The sequence below is a fragment of the Ceratotherium simum genome, chromosome 34 (assembly GCF_057802395.1).
Source record: "Ceratotherium simum simum isolate JZ-2026a chromosome 34, ASM5780239v1, whole genome shotgun sequence".
Classification (NCBI taxonomy): Eukaryota; Metazoa; Chordata; class Mammalia; order Perissodactyla; family Rhinocerotidae; genus Ceratotherium; species Ceratotherium simum.
This window is the reverse complement of record NC_141933.1, coordinates 15,224,063-15,236,836: the sequence shown is the minus strand read 5'-3', so window position 1 is coordinate 15,236,836 and position 12,774 is coordinate 15,224,063. Positions and strand designations below refer to the sequence as shown.

The window sequence follows — 12,774 nt, the reverse complement described above, 5'->3', positions numbered from 1 at the left end:
TAGGCCCTGCCCCTATGTGTGTATAGCCTATGCCATTATCAACATTCCCTACCAGAGTGGTACATTTACAGTCAATGAACCTACATTGACACACCACAATCAGCCAATGTCCATAGCTTACCTTAGGTTTCTCCCTTGGTGTTGTACCTTCTATGGGTTTGGACAAATGTATAATGAATTGTATCCATCATTATAGTATCATACATAGTATTTTCATTGCCCTAAAAATCCTCCGTTCTCCACCTATTCATCCCTTTCCTTCCTCAATCTCTGGTAACCACTGAGCTTTTTACTATCTACATAGTTTTACATTTTCCAGAATGACATATAGTTGGGATTATACACTATGTAACATTTTAAGATTGGCTTCTTTCATGTAGTAATATGCATTTAAGTTTGCTCCATGTCTTTTCATGGCTTGATAGCTCATTTCTTTTTAGTGTTGAACAATATTCCATTATCTGGATGTACCAGTTTATTAATCTATTCACCTACTGAAGGACATCTTGGTTGCTTCTAAGATTTAGCAATTATGAATAAAGCAGCTATAAACATCCATATGAAGATTTTTGAGTGGACATAAGTTTTCAACATCTTTCAGTAAATACCAAGGAGCAATCGCAGGATCATATGGTAAAAGTACGTTTAGTTTTGTATGAAACCACCCAACTGACTTCCACAGTAGCAGTACCAATTTGCATTCCCACGAGCAATGATTGAAAGTTCCTGTTGCTCCACATCCTCAGCAGCATTTGATATTATCAGAGTTCCAGATTTTGGCCATTCTAATAGATGTGTAGTGGTATATCTCTTATACCTGTTTTAACTTACACTTCCCTGATGATATATGATGTAGAGCATCTTTCCATATGCTTTTGTGCATTCTGTATATCTTTTCTGGTGAGGTATCTGTTAAGGTCTTTGTCTCTCTTTTTTAATCAGATTGTTTATTTTCTTATCGTTGAGTTTTAAGAGTTCTTTGTATATTTGGAAAACAGTCTTTTACCAGATGTGTTTTTTGCAAATATTTTCTCCAAGTCTGTGGCTTGTATTCTTATTCTCTTGACAGTGTCTTTCATAAAGCAGAAGGTTTTAATTTGAATGAAGTCTAGCTTATCAGTTATTGATTTCATGGATTATGCCTTTTGTGTTGTATCTAAAAAGTTACTACCATACCTAAGATCATCTAGGTTTTCTTCTATTTTATCTCATGGGAGTTTTATAATTCTGTATTTTACATTTAGGCCTATGATGCATTTTGAGTTAACTTTTGTGTAGGATTTGTGTCAGGACTGTGTCTAGATTTATTTTTTTACATGCGAGTGTCCAGTTATTACAGCATCATTTATTGAAAAGATTATCTTAGCTCCATTGTATTGCCTTTACTCCTTTGTCAAAGATAAGTTGAGTACATTTATGTATACGTATTTCTGGACTCTTTTTTCCGTTCTTATTATCTGCTCAAATCTTTGCCAATATCACACTATCTTGATTATTGTAACTTTATTGTAAGACTTGAAGTTGAGTAGTGTCAGTCCTCCAACTTTATTCTTCTCCTTCAATATTGTGTTGGCTATTCTGGGTCTTTTGCTTCTCTATATAAACTTTAGAATCAATTTGTCAATATTCACAGAATAACTTGTTAGGATTTTGTTTGAGACTGCAATGAATGTATAGATAAATTTGGGAAGAAGAGACATCGTGACAATATTGAGTCTTCCTATCCATGAGCGTGGAATATCTCTCCATTTATTTAGTTCTTTTATGGTTTTGTTCATTGGCATCAGAGTTTTGTAGTTTCCTCATTAGATCTTGTACATATCTTATTAGATTTATAGCTAAGTATTTCATTTTGGTGGTGCTAATACAGAAGGCTTTGTGTTTTTCATTTCAAATTCCACTTGTTCGTTGCCAGTATATAGGAAAGCAAAAGAGATTTTATATTAACATTGCATTCCTACAACCTTGCTATAATCACTTATTAATCCTAGAAGGGTTTTTTGGTCTATTCTTTCAGATTTTTGTTCATAGACAATCATGTCATCTATCAACAAAGACAGCTTTATTTCTTCCTTCTTAATCTTTCTCCCTTTTACTTCACTTTCTTGTCTTAGTGCATTAGCTAGGTCTTCCAGTACAATGTTGAAAAGGAGTGATGAAAGGAAACACCATTGCCTTGTTCCTGATCTTAGTGAAAAATATTCTAGATTAAGAATTGCCAAACTCAAAGCAACCAGATGCACTTCTGAAAGTGAATGATTAAAGAAACTGTGTTACATAAACTTAAAGATGATTCAGTGATAAAATGGAATATTATTGATTCATGCTTCAATATGAAAGAATCTAAAGTGGATTTTAAAATGAAAGAAGCAAGACCTAAAGACTCCATATTATGTGATTCCATTCATATAACATAGGGATGGAAAAAACATAATGATTTCCAAGGGTTGAGGAAATAAGGAGTGGTTGTCTATAGAAGGGATGGAAAGGGAAATTTTAGGTTGATTCAAGTATTCTCCATGGTACTGGACTGGTGAACACATAACTCTGCATTTGTTAAAACCCATAGAACTATGTATAGCAAAGAGTGAAATTTAATATATTCAAATTAAAAATAATCAGCCAGGAGAAGCACAAGAGAATCTCAGGAGTGAACACAGACTGTTAAAAAATTAGTAATTGTACTGGGGCCGGCCTGCGCTCCACTACTGGCAGCCCAGGGTCGGATCCTGGGTGCGCACTGATGCACCACTTGTCTGGCCATACTGAGGTGGCGTCCCACATACAGCAACTAGTAAGATGTGCAACTACGACATACAGCTATCTACTGGGGCTTTGGGGAGTAAAAGGGAAAAAAGGAGGAGGATTGGCAATAGATGTTAGCTCAGGCCGGTCTTCCTCAGCAAAAAGAGGAGGATTGGCATGGATGTTAGCTCAGGGCTGATCTTCCTCACAATAAAAAAGAAAAAAATATAATTGTACTAAAAATGCGTGACTTAACCTTACTGAAAGGAGATAGGGAACAAAAAGAGCTGACCTAAGTAATGTCGGAAAACAGTGTGTTTGTCAAAAATTGCGGGACTAAAAATAAAAGAAACCATAAAAAATACACTATAGTTGCTAAAATTGTTTCTCATGGGGTTATAGACTAACAATTATGAAACTACTTTACATGTATACTGGAGTCACACGAATAAATTAACAATTGGGGGTTGTTGAGAGCCAAGTTTCTCACTGTCAGACTTGAAAGTTAGAAATAAGAAAGGGCTAGAGTTGGGTTGAAACACATTAAAGTCAGAGACATCAGCATGCACTCATGTTTAACTTAATGTAGATGTGACGGATAGGTAGAAAAATAAGTATAATTATGAATGTATACGGACTACCTAAATACAAACCTCCTACCTCTGTCGATAAGAGGCCCTAGAAGTAAAACTCAAGTATCAGCAAGCACACTCAGCATCCAAATCTTGGCTTTTAAACAACATTCTCTAATGTAAGAAGAGAGGGCTCTTAGTAAAAACAGTTGATTCTGTGATGGCAGTAGGGAAAATACAAGATGAGCTTAGAGCATTGTGTAGTACCAGAAAGTCAGGAAGTACTCAAAAAACAAAAGGATGAGGCTGTGTCAAAGGGACAGAGGAGCAAACTGAAAAAGCTTTAAATGGCGACAGTAGAAAAATTTGAGCAAAAAATAAATAACCCAGTATTTGTTATTACCTATAATATAAAGTAAATTAATGAGATCATACTAATATAAATAAATGATTGTGTAAATAAATAATAGAGGGAAAAGAGACAAATCTTGCTAACAGGAAAACTCCAAATAAGTTATTTAAATATTGCCCCCTCCAGGAGATAGAGCTTAGTTCTCCACCATCTAAAGTGTGAGCTGAACTTAGTGACTTATTTCTATGAATAAAGTATAGAAAAAGGTGGGAAAAGTAACTCTATAAAAGGGAGAAACCTGGCAAGCTTTATCTAGGACTTGTGATCAAGGTTAACATCATCAGTGATAATTCATGTTGACAGCAAGTACCATTGATATGATGTGAGAAGAAGAAAACTTCACCTTAGTGGTATTACTCTCTAAAAGCTATAACCTCATTCTAATCACGAGAGAACATCAGAAAATCACAGTTGAAGGACATCCTATGAAATACCTGACTAGTACTCCTCAAAACCCTCAAGGTCATCAAGAACAAGGAAAGACAGACAGCTTGTCACAGACCAAAAATATTAAGGAGACGTGACAACTAAATGCAAGAAGAGGAAAAGGATATTGTGGAAAAACTAATGAAATCTAAATAAAATCTGAAGTTGAGCAAATAATATTGTGCGAACCTACGTTTGTTAGTTTTACAAATGTACCATGGTAATATACGATTACACTCCAGGGAAATTTAGGCAAGAGTTTTGTTAGTTTCCTATAGCTGCTATAACAAATTACCACAAACTTGGAAGCTTAAACAACACCTATTTATTCTTTCACAGTCTTGAATCCAAAAATCCAAAATCAGTTTCCCTGGACAAAAATCAATGTGTTGGAAGAGCCATGCTCCCTCCACAGACTTTAAAGGAAAATCCATTTCTTGCCTCTTCCATCTTCTGGTGGCTGCTGATGCTCCATGACTGGTGGTCACATCACTTCAATCTCTGCTTCCGAGGTCACATTGCCCACTCCTCTTTCATCTGTGGTCAAATCTCTCTGGCTCTCTCTTATGAGTATACATGGGAGTGACTTTATGGTCCATGCAGATAATCCCAGATAAAATCCTTAACTTAATCATACCGCTATAGTCCTTTTAGACCATATAAATTAACATTGGAACATTCCAAGAACTAGGATGATCTTTTGCAGGCCGTTATTCAGACTGATTCCATTATTCACAAGCTTACATTGAACATTCTACACTCTTTTTGAAAAATTTTATAACTCTAAAAAAATTCTAAAATTAAATAATTATTTAAAATAATAATTAGAAATGGTTCCAAGAGGAGAAACATCACCATAAAGGTAGACGTGAATATTTGTGTTATTTTACACTGCCTCATAAGTACCAGCATGAGAATATTAGCATATTCCAGCAAAATCTTACAAATATTAAAGTATTGAAGCCTATTATTGTATAGAGATAACATATTAGACAAGGGTACACATTTATATGGGTAGTTTTTCATAGTATAGAGCTCCCTGAGGATCAAAATTAAAAGCATAAAGATTGTGCAGTATACTAGCATATTGAATGTACATTATCTTTATTATTGACAGATATTGTCATATTTGTATTCTTTATAGACATTTAGAATCATTTTTGTTAATCATATTTCCTATGTATGAAGTAATTTTCAAACATAAGCAGTTACTAAATCTTTAAATAATCTCATATTTAACGTCTCTTTATGATTTACTAAATAGTATTTATTTGATGTGTTGCTTGTCACTTAATGAGACGTCACTTCTAAGTAAAAATTGTGAGACAGTTTCAGATGATTCTCTTGATTATGGAATCCAGGAAAACATTGTGTCCAAACACTGCAGTGCAAGCCCTGAGTGAGAACATAGGTAAAAATATCTCAGGAAGGGAGAAAATTAGCCGTGCGTCTTGAAATGAATGATACATCTATCTAGAAGGTTTATATTATGGATGGTATGCTATAATCATCAATGGTTTAAAGATTCGACATATTGATACAGTTGGACTCAAAGCTTAATTATTTTACTCATTCATTTAACAAATATTTATTGAGAATCTGCTATGAAATAGACACTCATGCATCTACTGAGGATCTTGTTGCAAGCAAAACAGATAAAGCCATTGCTTTCATGAGTTTAAATTCTAATTGGGGAAGATAGAAAATAAACAAATGAACAAATAAATATACAATAGGTGATGGTTCATAAGGAGTGTGAAGAATAACAGACTGAAAGGACGGTGTACGTGGTGAGTAAAGAGTGGCTATTTAATAAAGACGGTCAGGAGAGAAATCTATCACAGAGTGACATGTAACCAAAGACCATAATGGAGTCAGGAACATTCCACACAGGGAAGAGCAAGTGCAAATGCCCTGCGTCAGGAACATGTTTAGAGTTTGTCAGATTGTGAAGAAATGGGAAAAAAAATCAGTGTGAATGAAGTAGGGTAAAAGAAGGGGGGAGTAACAAAAGATAATTTAAATCACAAAAGTAAACATGAAATGCCAGCATTAACAATTTCAAAGCATTTCCAGAAGCAAAATGTACAACATTATTGGTTTTCAGTGAATGTTTTAATAGTGTGAAAGTTGTTAGTAATAGCTGAAGAAATTAAAAAATACTTTTATTCTTCCTCCATTTTTCTTACACTCTGGCTAGATAATATAGCCAGAGTATATGGCTAATTTTGAAAATAGTAATATGACATGGTTGTTCTATAAAATGACTCAGTCAAGACAGAAACGTGAATTCATTTAAGATGCTGTATTTACGTACTTTCAAAAAAATGTGCCCCCCAAAAGCACATAATTTTATTTGAAGGTATATCACTTTTACTCTGAAATTAAGACTCTTAGAACAGCCGTAAACCAAAGAAATAAAAAATATTAGACATAAATTTATATTCCAATATATTACTTAAATATTTAAATTACTATTATTATTAAAAAGTAGTGGTAGCCAGCCTGGTGGCATAGTGGTTAAGTGCGTGTGCTCTGCTGTGGCGGCCCGGGGTTGGGATCCCAGGCATGAACCAATGCACTGCTTGTCAAGGCATGCTGTGGCAGCGTCTCTTGAAAGTAGAGGAAGCTGGGCATAGAAGTTAGCCCAGGGCCAGTCTTCCTCAGCAAAGAGAGGAGGATTGGCAAGAGATGTTATCTCAGGGCTGATCTTCCTAACAAAAAAAGATTAACAACATTCCATTTAATTCTGGCAAATTTCCCACTCCAATGTGTACGTATCCTTACATGCACTTTGTTCATGATATCATTGTGATCCTATTTTACGTGTATTTGTATTGATGTGGTAGGAAAAAAAGCATGTGGAATAAGTGAATAAACTAATATCCTTAATAAGAGTTGTGACAAGCAGGCCCCAAGACATCGTAGCCATTTTTGTTTAGGTATTATATTTCTGGACACAATATTTCCTTTTTTCAGGACAAGAGATTTTGAATAGATAAAATATCACTTTAGGAACTTAGTTTCACTGTGCCCTTAATGAAACTAAGTTACTGCACATTGTACAGTGTTAAAATCACAATCCTAAAGATAATTTGCCTCTAAAACAACCTTCAGGAACACAATCTTCACCTCTTTGTTCCTCAGGCTATAGACCACAGGATTGAGCATGGGGATGATCATAGTATAGAACACAGATGCCATTTTGTCTGTGTCCATCGAATGACTAGAGCTGGGCTGTAAGTACATGGAGATAATAGTTCCACAGAAGATGGAGACTGCAGTGAGATGGGAGGCACAGGTGGATATAGCTTTCTTATATCCTGAAGCTGAGTGCATCTTTAGGATGGTGATAAATATGAATATATAGGATATCAAGATAACCAGGAGAGCAAAAATGATGTTGAAGCTCACCACATAAACAAGAACCAGCTCACTCACATGCCTATCAGAGCAAGACAGAGCCATGACTGCTGGAACATCACAGAAAAAGTGTTGGACCACATTGGATACACAGAAAGAGAGACAGAACGTGTTCCCAGCATGGATGGAGGCGTTCAGGAAACCGCAGACATAGGAGTCAATGGCCAGGCATGCACACACAGCTGTTGTCACGGTGGTGGTGTAATGTAGGGGTTTGCACACTGTTGCATAGTGGTCATAAGCCATTGAGGCCAAGAGGTAACTTTCTACAGGGGCGAATGCTACAAAAAAGAACACCTGAGCAGCACATGCATTGTAGGAGATGATCCTGTCTACTGTGATACACCCAGTCACAACCGTGGGAATGACAGCTGAAGAGTAACACAAGTCTACAAGAGACAGGTCACTGAGGAGAAAGTACACGGAAGTATGGAGATGAAAGTCCAACAAAGTCAACACGATAATCTCCAAGTTTCCAGTCAGAGTGATGAGATAGATGACGGTGAACATTGTAAAGAGGGGGACCTGCCATTCTAGGGCATTGGTTAGTCCTAGGAGGATGAACTGTGTCATTTCTGTACTGTTCTTCATCAATGTTGAGAATCACAAAATGCTCTGTGGTTGCGAGAAGATAGAAATGGAGTGATAAACAAAGAAACCTAAATTGAAAAATGTACATACAATAATTATTATTTAATTACAGCAATACCTTGTATTTCAAGACTCTCCAGGTAAAAATGGGCTTGACAACAAAACTAAGTGCATTAATTATGTATAGATTTACATACTGTTGAATCTTAAGGATCTGCATGGATCATTTCCTCAATTTTTAAAGTATATAAATCTATAAACTGAGATATAGAAAATTAAATAACTTGACCCAATGGCTTGTCCAGGAAAGGATAACTGGGGCAGTAGGGGCATGTACAACCAGCAGAGGCAATTCTGAAGAGAAGGCAGAGGATTTGGTATAGAGCTTGGGCTCTGGCATGAGGTGCATATCAGCCTTACCATTTACTACTGAAGGGTCATTAATCTTTACCTAACTCACCTGAACCTCATTTTCATCTACAAAATTAAGTAATGAGACCTACTTTATAGTATTATTGTAAGAATTAAATAAGATAATGTATAAAAAAACAATAAATTGATGGGTGTTTAGCATAGTCTGATGAGCGCTAACTATATAGTATTATTAGGATGGAATGATTGTCTTTACATTGATTTGGGAAAAATGGGTGGTGACCTGCAGGGCTTCAGGTGTGAGTGAGTTTTGAAGTCTTGAAGGTTTCCTCTTCAACTTGCCTTTTTTCACACACTAGAGGAACTTAGGTTTTCTGTGCTCGTCAGTGTTTCTCAGTCTGTCATTGCTTCGCCCATACAATTGGCTGTTCCAGAAATTCCATGTGAGCATTCTTTTGCTTAATTTCTCCCTTGAAATCCATATTTTAGCTCAAAAGAGTCCCTTTTTCTTAAACCCATTCTTTCTCTTACTTCTGTCATCTCACAGCAGAATGACAGTGATCAAGGGATGAAAGTTCCTTGTCTGCGGGCTGTCTTTAGCCTGTAAATCTGTTTTGGTGGCAAGAATTGTGTTGTAAAATATTTTATGTGAATCTGTTCTTGTGTAGGAACATTATTTTAAATCTTTTTATTTGAATTGGAAACCTTTGGGGGGCACCCGTCTTCTGTTAACTACTAACATCTTCTTCCTAAAACTTTCAACTTCACTTTACAAGCCTATCCCATGAAGACATTACGTTTGCCGACCTTAACACACATGACCACTTTTAACATATACTACATTTTATAACCAGTAAGGGCTTTATATATAAATATGTGTATGTGTGTAAGGTAGGTAGTATTATTATTTCTACTTTACCACTAAGGAAATTGAAGATTTGAGAAGTTATATGGTGCTCTAAAATTACACAGCTAGTATGAGAAAGAGTTAAGATTCAAGAGTTAAACCCACTTTCCATGTAACTGAAAGTCTATGCTTTTAGCCATTCGCTGTCAACATGTGTACATGTGCTAATAATAGTAAGCATGAGATTATAGGGAAAAGTTTAAAATGTAGTTTGGATCTTGTTAATTCATATTAGATATTTTTGTACTTTAAAGATCATTTCACTCCTCTGCTTTTTAAATTTGTTTGTTTTTTTACCTCCATTGGGAGGCCAATATACAGGGAAGATGAAATTACCACTTAATCAATCAGAGAATCATCTATGTTATTATTTTTTCGCTCATATCTTTAGGAAAACAGGATGATGTTTCATAAGTGTCAGTAAACTCCCTAAAGATGGAAGTTTTGACATTTATACCCCATTCTCACATCAGTATTTTAGAAAAACACTGAAAATATCTATTTCTGTTCTCAAATAACTTGAAGTAAGTATAGCTGCCCCACTGCTTTTGCATAAATTAAACTCCTCACTAAAAATGTTATGGAAAAAAGATGCTTACCTGTATGCTGGGAGAGAAGGAACAGTAAAGTCTGAATAGTGAATCTGAAATCAGAATATCAGCTGTTGAATAATGCATAGATACTATTAGGGGAGCTCTCTCTCAAGATGTTCATAAGATTCCAAGTTCTCTAAGGCAGGGAAAAATGGCAGAAAGAGTAGTAACATGGTTCAGTTCCTGAACCTACCATGCATTCTTTCTGCACCCTCAGAGGAATCACTTACCTCCTTGAATACAACACAAATAAGGGAAATTTCATAGAACATCTCACAAAGAGGTTATCAATTTAAAGTCTCTCGATGTAATTTTAATCTTAGGGTGTTTTCTTTGGCCATGGCAGAAGGCTCATAGAAAATCCTCTGGTTGGCAGAAAGCCTGCATGTACTAACAACTATTAACATTTAGAGGAATAAATGATAACCAAATGAAGTTGACGTGCAGTCTAGTCCCTCTGAAATGATGTCACCTTGAGTCACATTTGGATTTCATATGCTAATGCATGGGTACCATGAGAAAATAATAGAGACGTGGACTCTATGGAAACATCCCCCATGAGAACATTTACTGCTTCTCATCACACTTTTCTAGGAAAGAAGCAATTAAACTGCCGATGGAGACAAAGCTGGTTATGGTCATTGTGCACATGTTTTTGTATTACTTGTTTTATTTATTTTCTCATTTTCTAGTTAACATATATAAACATACAATATATTTGTACTTTAATGTATAGTTCTAAGAATTATGTCAAATTATGGTCATGTAACTCTACCACAATCATCTACACAAATTCCCTCAAGTTTCTTTTTGGTAAACTTCTTCTCCCACCCGTGTCCCTAGCAAAAACTAAACTGTTTTTGTGAAAAGCATTTGCCTTTACAAGAATAGGCTTAATTATAATTATAGAATAAGCAGTCCTTTAGTCTGGTGTCTTTCATTTAGCATGATGCATTTGAGGTCCATCCATATTGTTACTTGTATAATTGTGGAATCTTTTTTATTGCAGAGTATTATTCCATTACATGGACATTACAGATTGTATGTCTTATTCCGTAGTTGAGGAACATTTGTGTTTGTTCTAGTGTTTGGTGATTACAAACAAAGTTGATGTAAACTTTTGCTTAAAGCTTTTTGTGTGACCATAGGTTTTCATTTCATTTGGGTAGATATCTACAGGTTGGATCATGTGGTGATATGGTAAGTATACATTTATTTGAATAAGAAACTGTCAAACTGTTTTCTGAAGTGGCTATACCATTTTAAATTCCCAGCAGCAATGAGTTCAAATTGTTTCATATCCTTATAGAACTTGGTATGTTAAAGTTTTAAACAATTTACTTAATATTATTTCATTATTATTTTTGCTCTTTCTAGAAGATATCTCAAGAAGTTTCTTAAGCCAATCTTTTTATTTAAACACCCACCTACCTTACCACCACAGATCTGTCCTTGGAATGTTTTTTTCCAACAAATGAGATGGGCCCATTTTTCCATCGCACATTCACCTCTGAGTCCACACTCCCGAGAAAACTTATCACAATTTTATTAGAATAGGCAAGTTTTGTGGTTACAAATGTGTTCTGTGCATTTAGGTTGCTTTGCCTAAAATTTGGGTGAGTGATTTGGCCTCATCAAATTTCAGCTTCCTTCTGTAAGGAAGAAGAGAATAATATTATAATGTCATTCTATTTTTGAATAGTCAAGATGGTGGGTAAGCAGACTCTGAACTCACCTCCTCCCATGGACACAGCCAATTTACAACAACTCCTGGAAAATTACCCCTGAGACAGAACTGAAAACTGGATAAGAGGAACTCCTGCAACAAAGGACAATCCTAATTGAGGCAGAAGAGGCAGAAACTCCCTTCTGGAGAGAAAAAATGCCGCCTTCACAAACCGCCAGCTTCACGGCGGCCCGGGAGCAGCCCAAAGGTATGCAGCCTCCCTGGAGGAGCGAGGCCCTGAGCCGGGGAGCGCCCCCGCTGTGGGCATTTTGTGGGACCCAGCAAAATAGAGATGAGTGGCATAATATCTGACTTTGCCTGCTACTAAAACATTGGGGAGTAGCCCCAGAAAACCTGGTTCACAAAAAAATTAAAACCGGCTCTTAAAGGGCCCATGTGCAAACTCACCCATTTCAGAAAGCAACCTAAAATCAGGAGAAAGAAAGGTGCACAGTGCTTTGGTGAAAAGACTCACTTGATAGGTTCTGAGTGCACTGCAGTGAGAGGTGAGACCTCTCCAGGGACTAGGACATTGGTGGTGGCCATTGTTGTGGCAAGGTGTGGGCATGCTGACACAGATGCAATTGGAGTTCTCCCTGGGGCCTGCTAGCCCATGTATGCCCCACCCACTAGAGCACCTATTTAATCCAGTTCAGCCAGGGCAGGCGGAGCACCCTAGGGACTGGCCCCACCCAACAACAAGCTCTCAGGCAACTTGTGGGCCTGCAAAGATTGGTGACTAGATTCTCCGTAGCCTAGCAACTGAACCCAGTTCAGTGGGGCAGGGCACGCACAAGGAGTGGGTGGAGAGTGTGGGCTGGTGGTGGAGTGTGCGGGGCTCCCACTGTGGAGAGACTGGGTCCACTTCAGGAGATTGGAGCACGCACACACGTATTATAACAGCTGGCCAGGAGCATAACTCGGCCTCTCTGGGTGCCTACAGGGAGAACAAACAGGCCACAACAGAAGGACACATGGAGACCACATAGGGGTCACCCCTGGAACAT

At 36.8% G+C, this 12,774-nt stretch overlaps 1 pseudogene; it reads right to left on the bottom strand.

The window, feature by feature from the left end:
* Positions 1 to 7,231: 7,231 nt before the first annotated feature.
* LOC101397867 (olfactory receptor 5B3-like) lies at positions 7,232 to 8,169 on the bottom strand (annotated as a pseudogene).
* Positions 8,170 to 12,774: the final 4,605 nt, after the last annotated feature.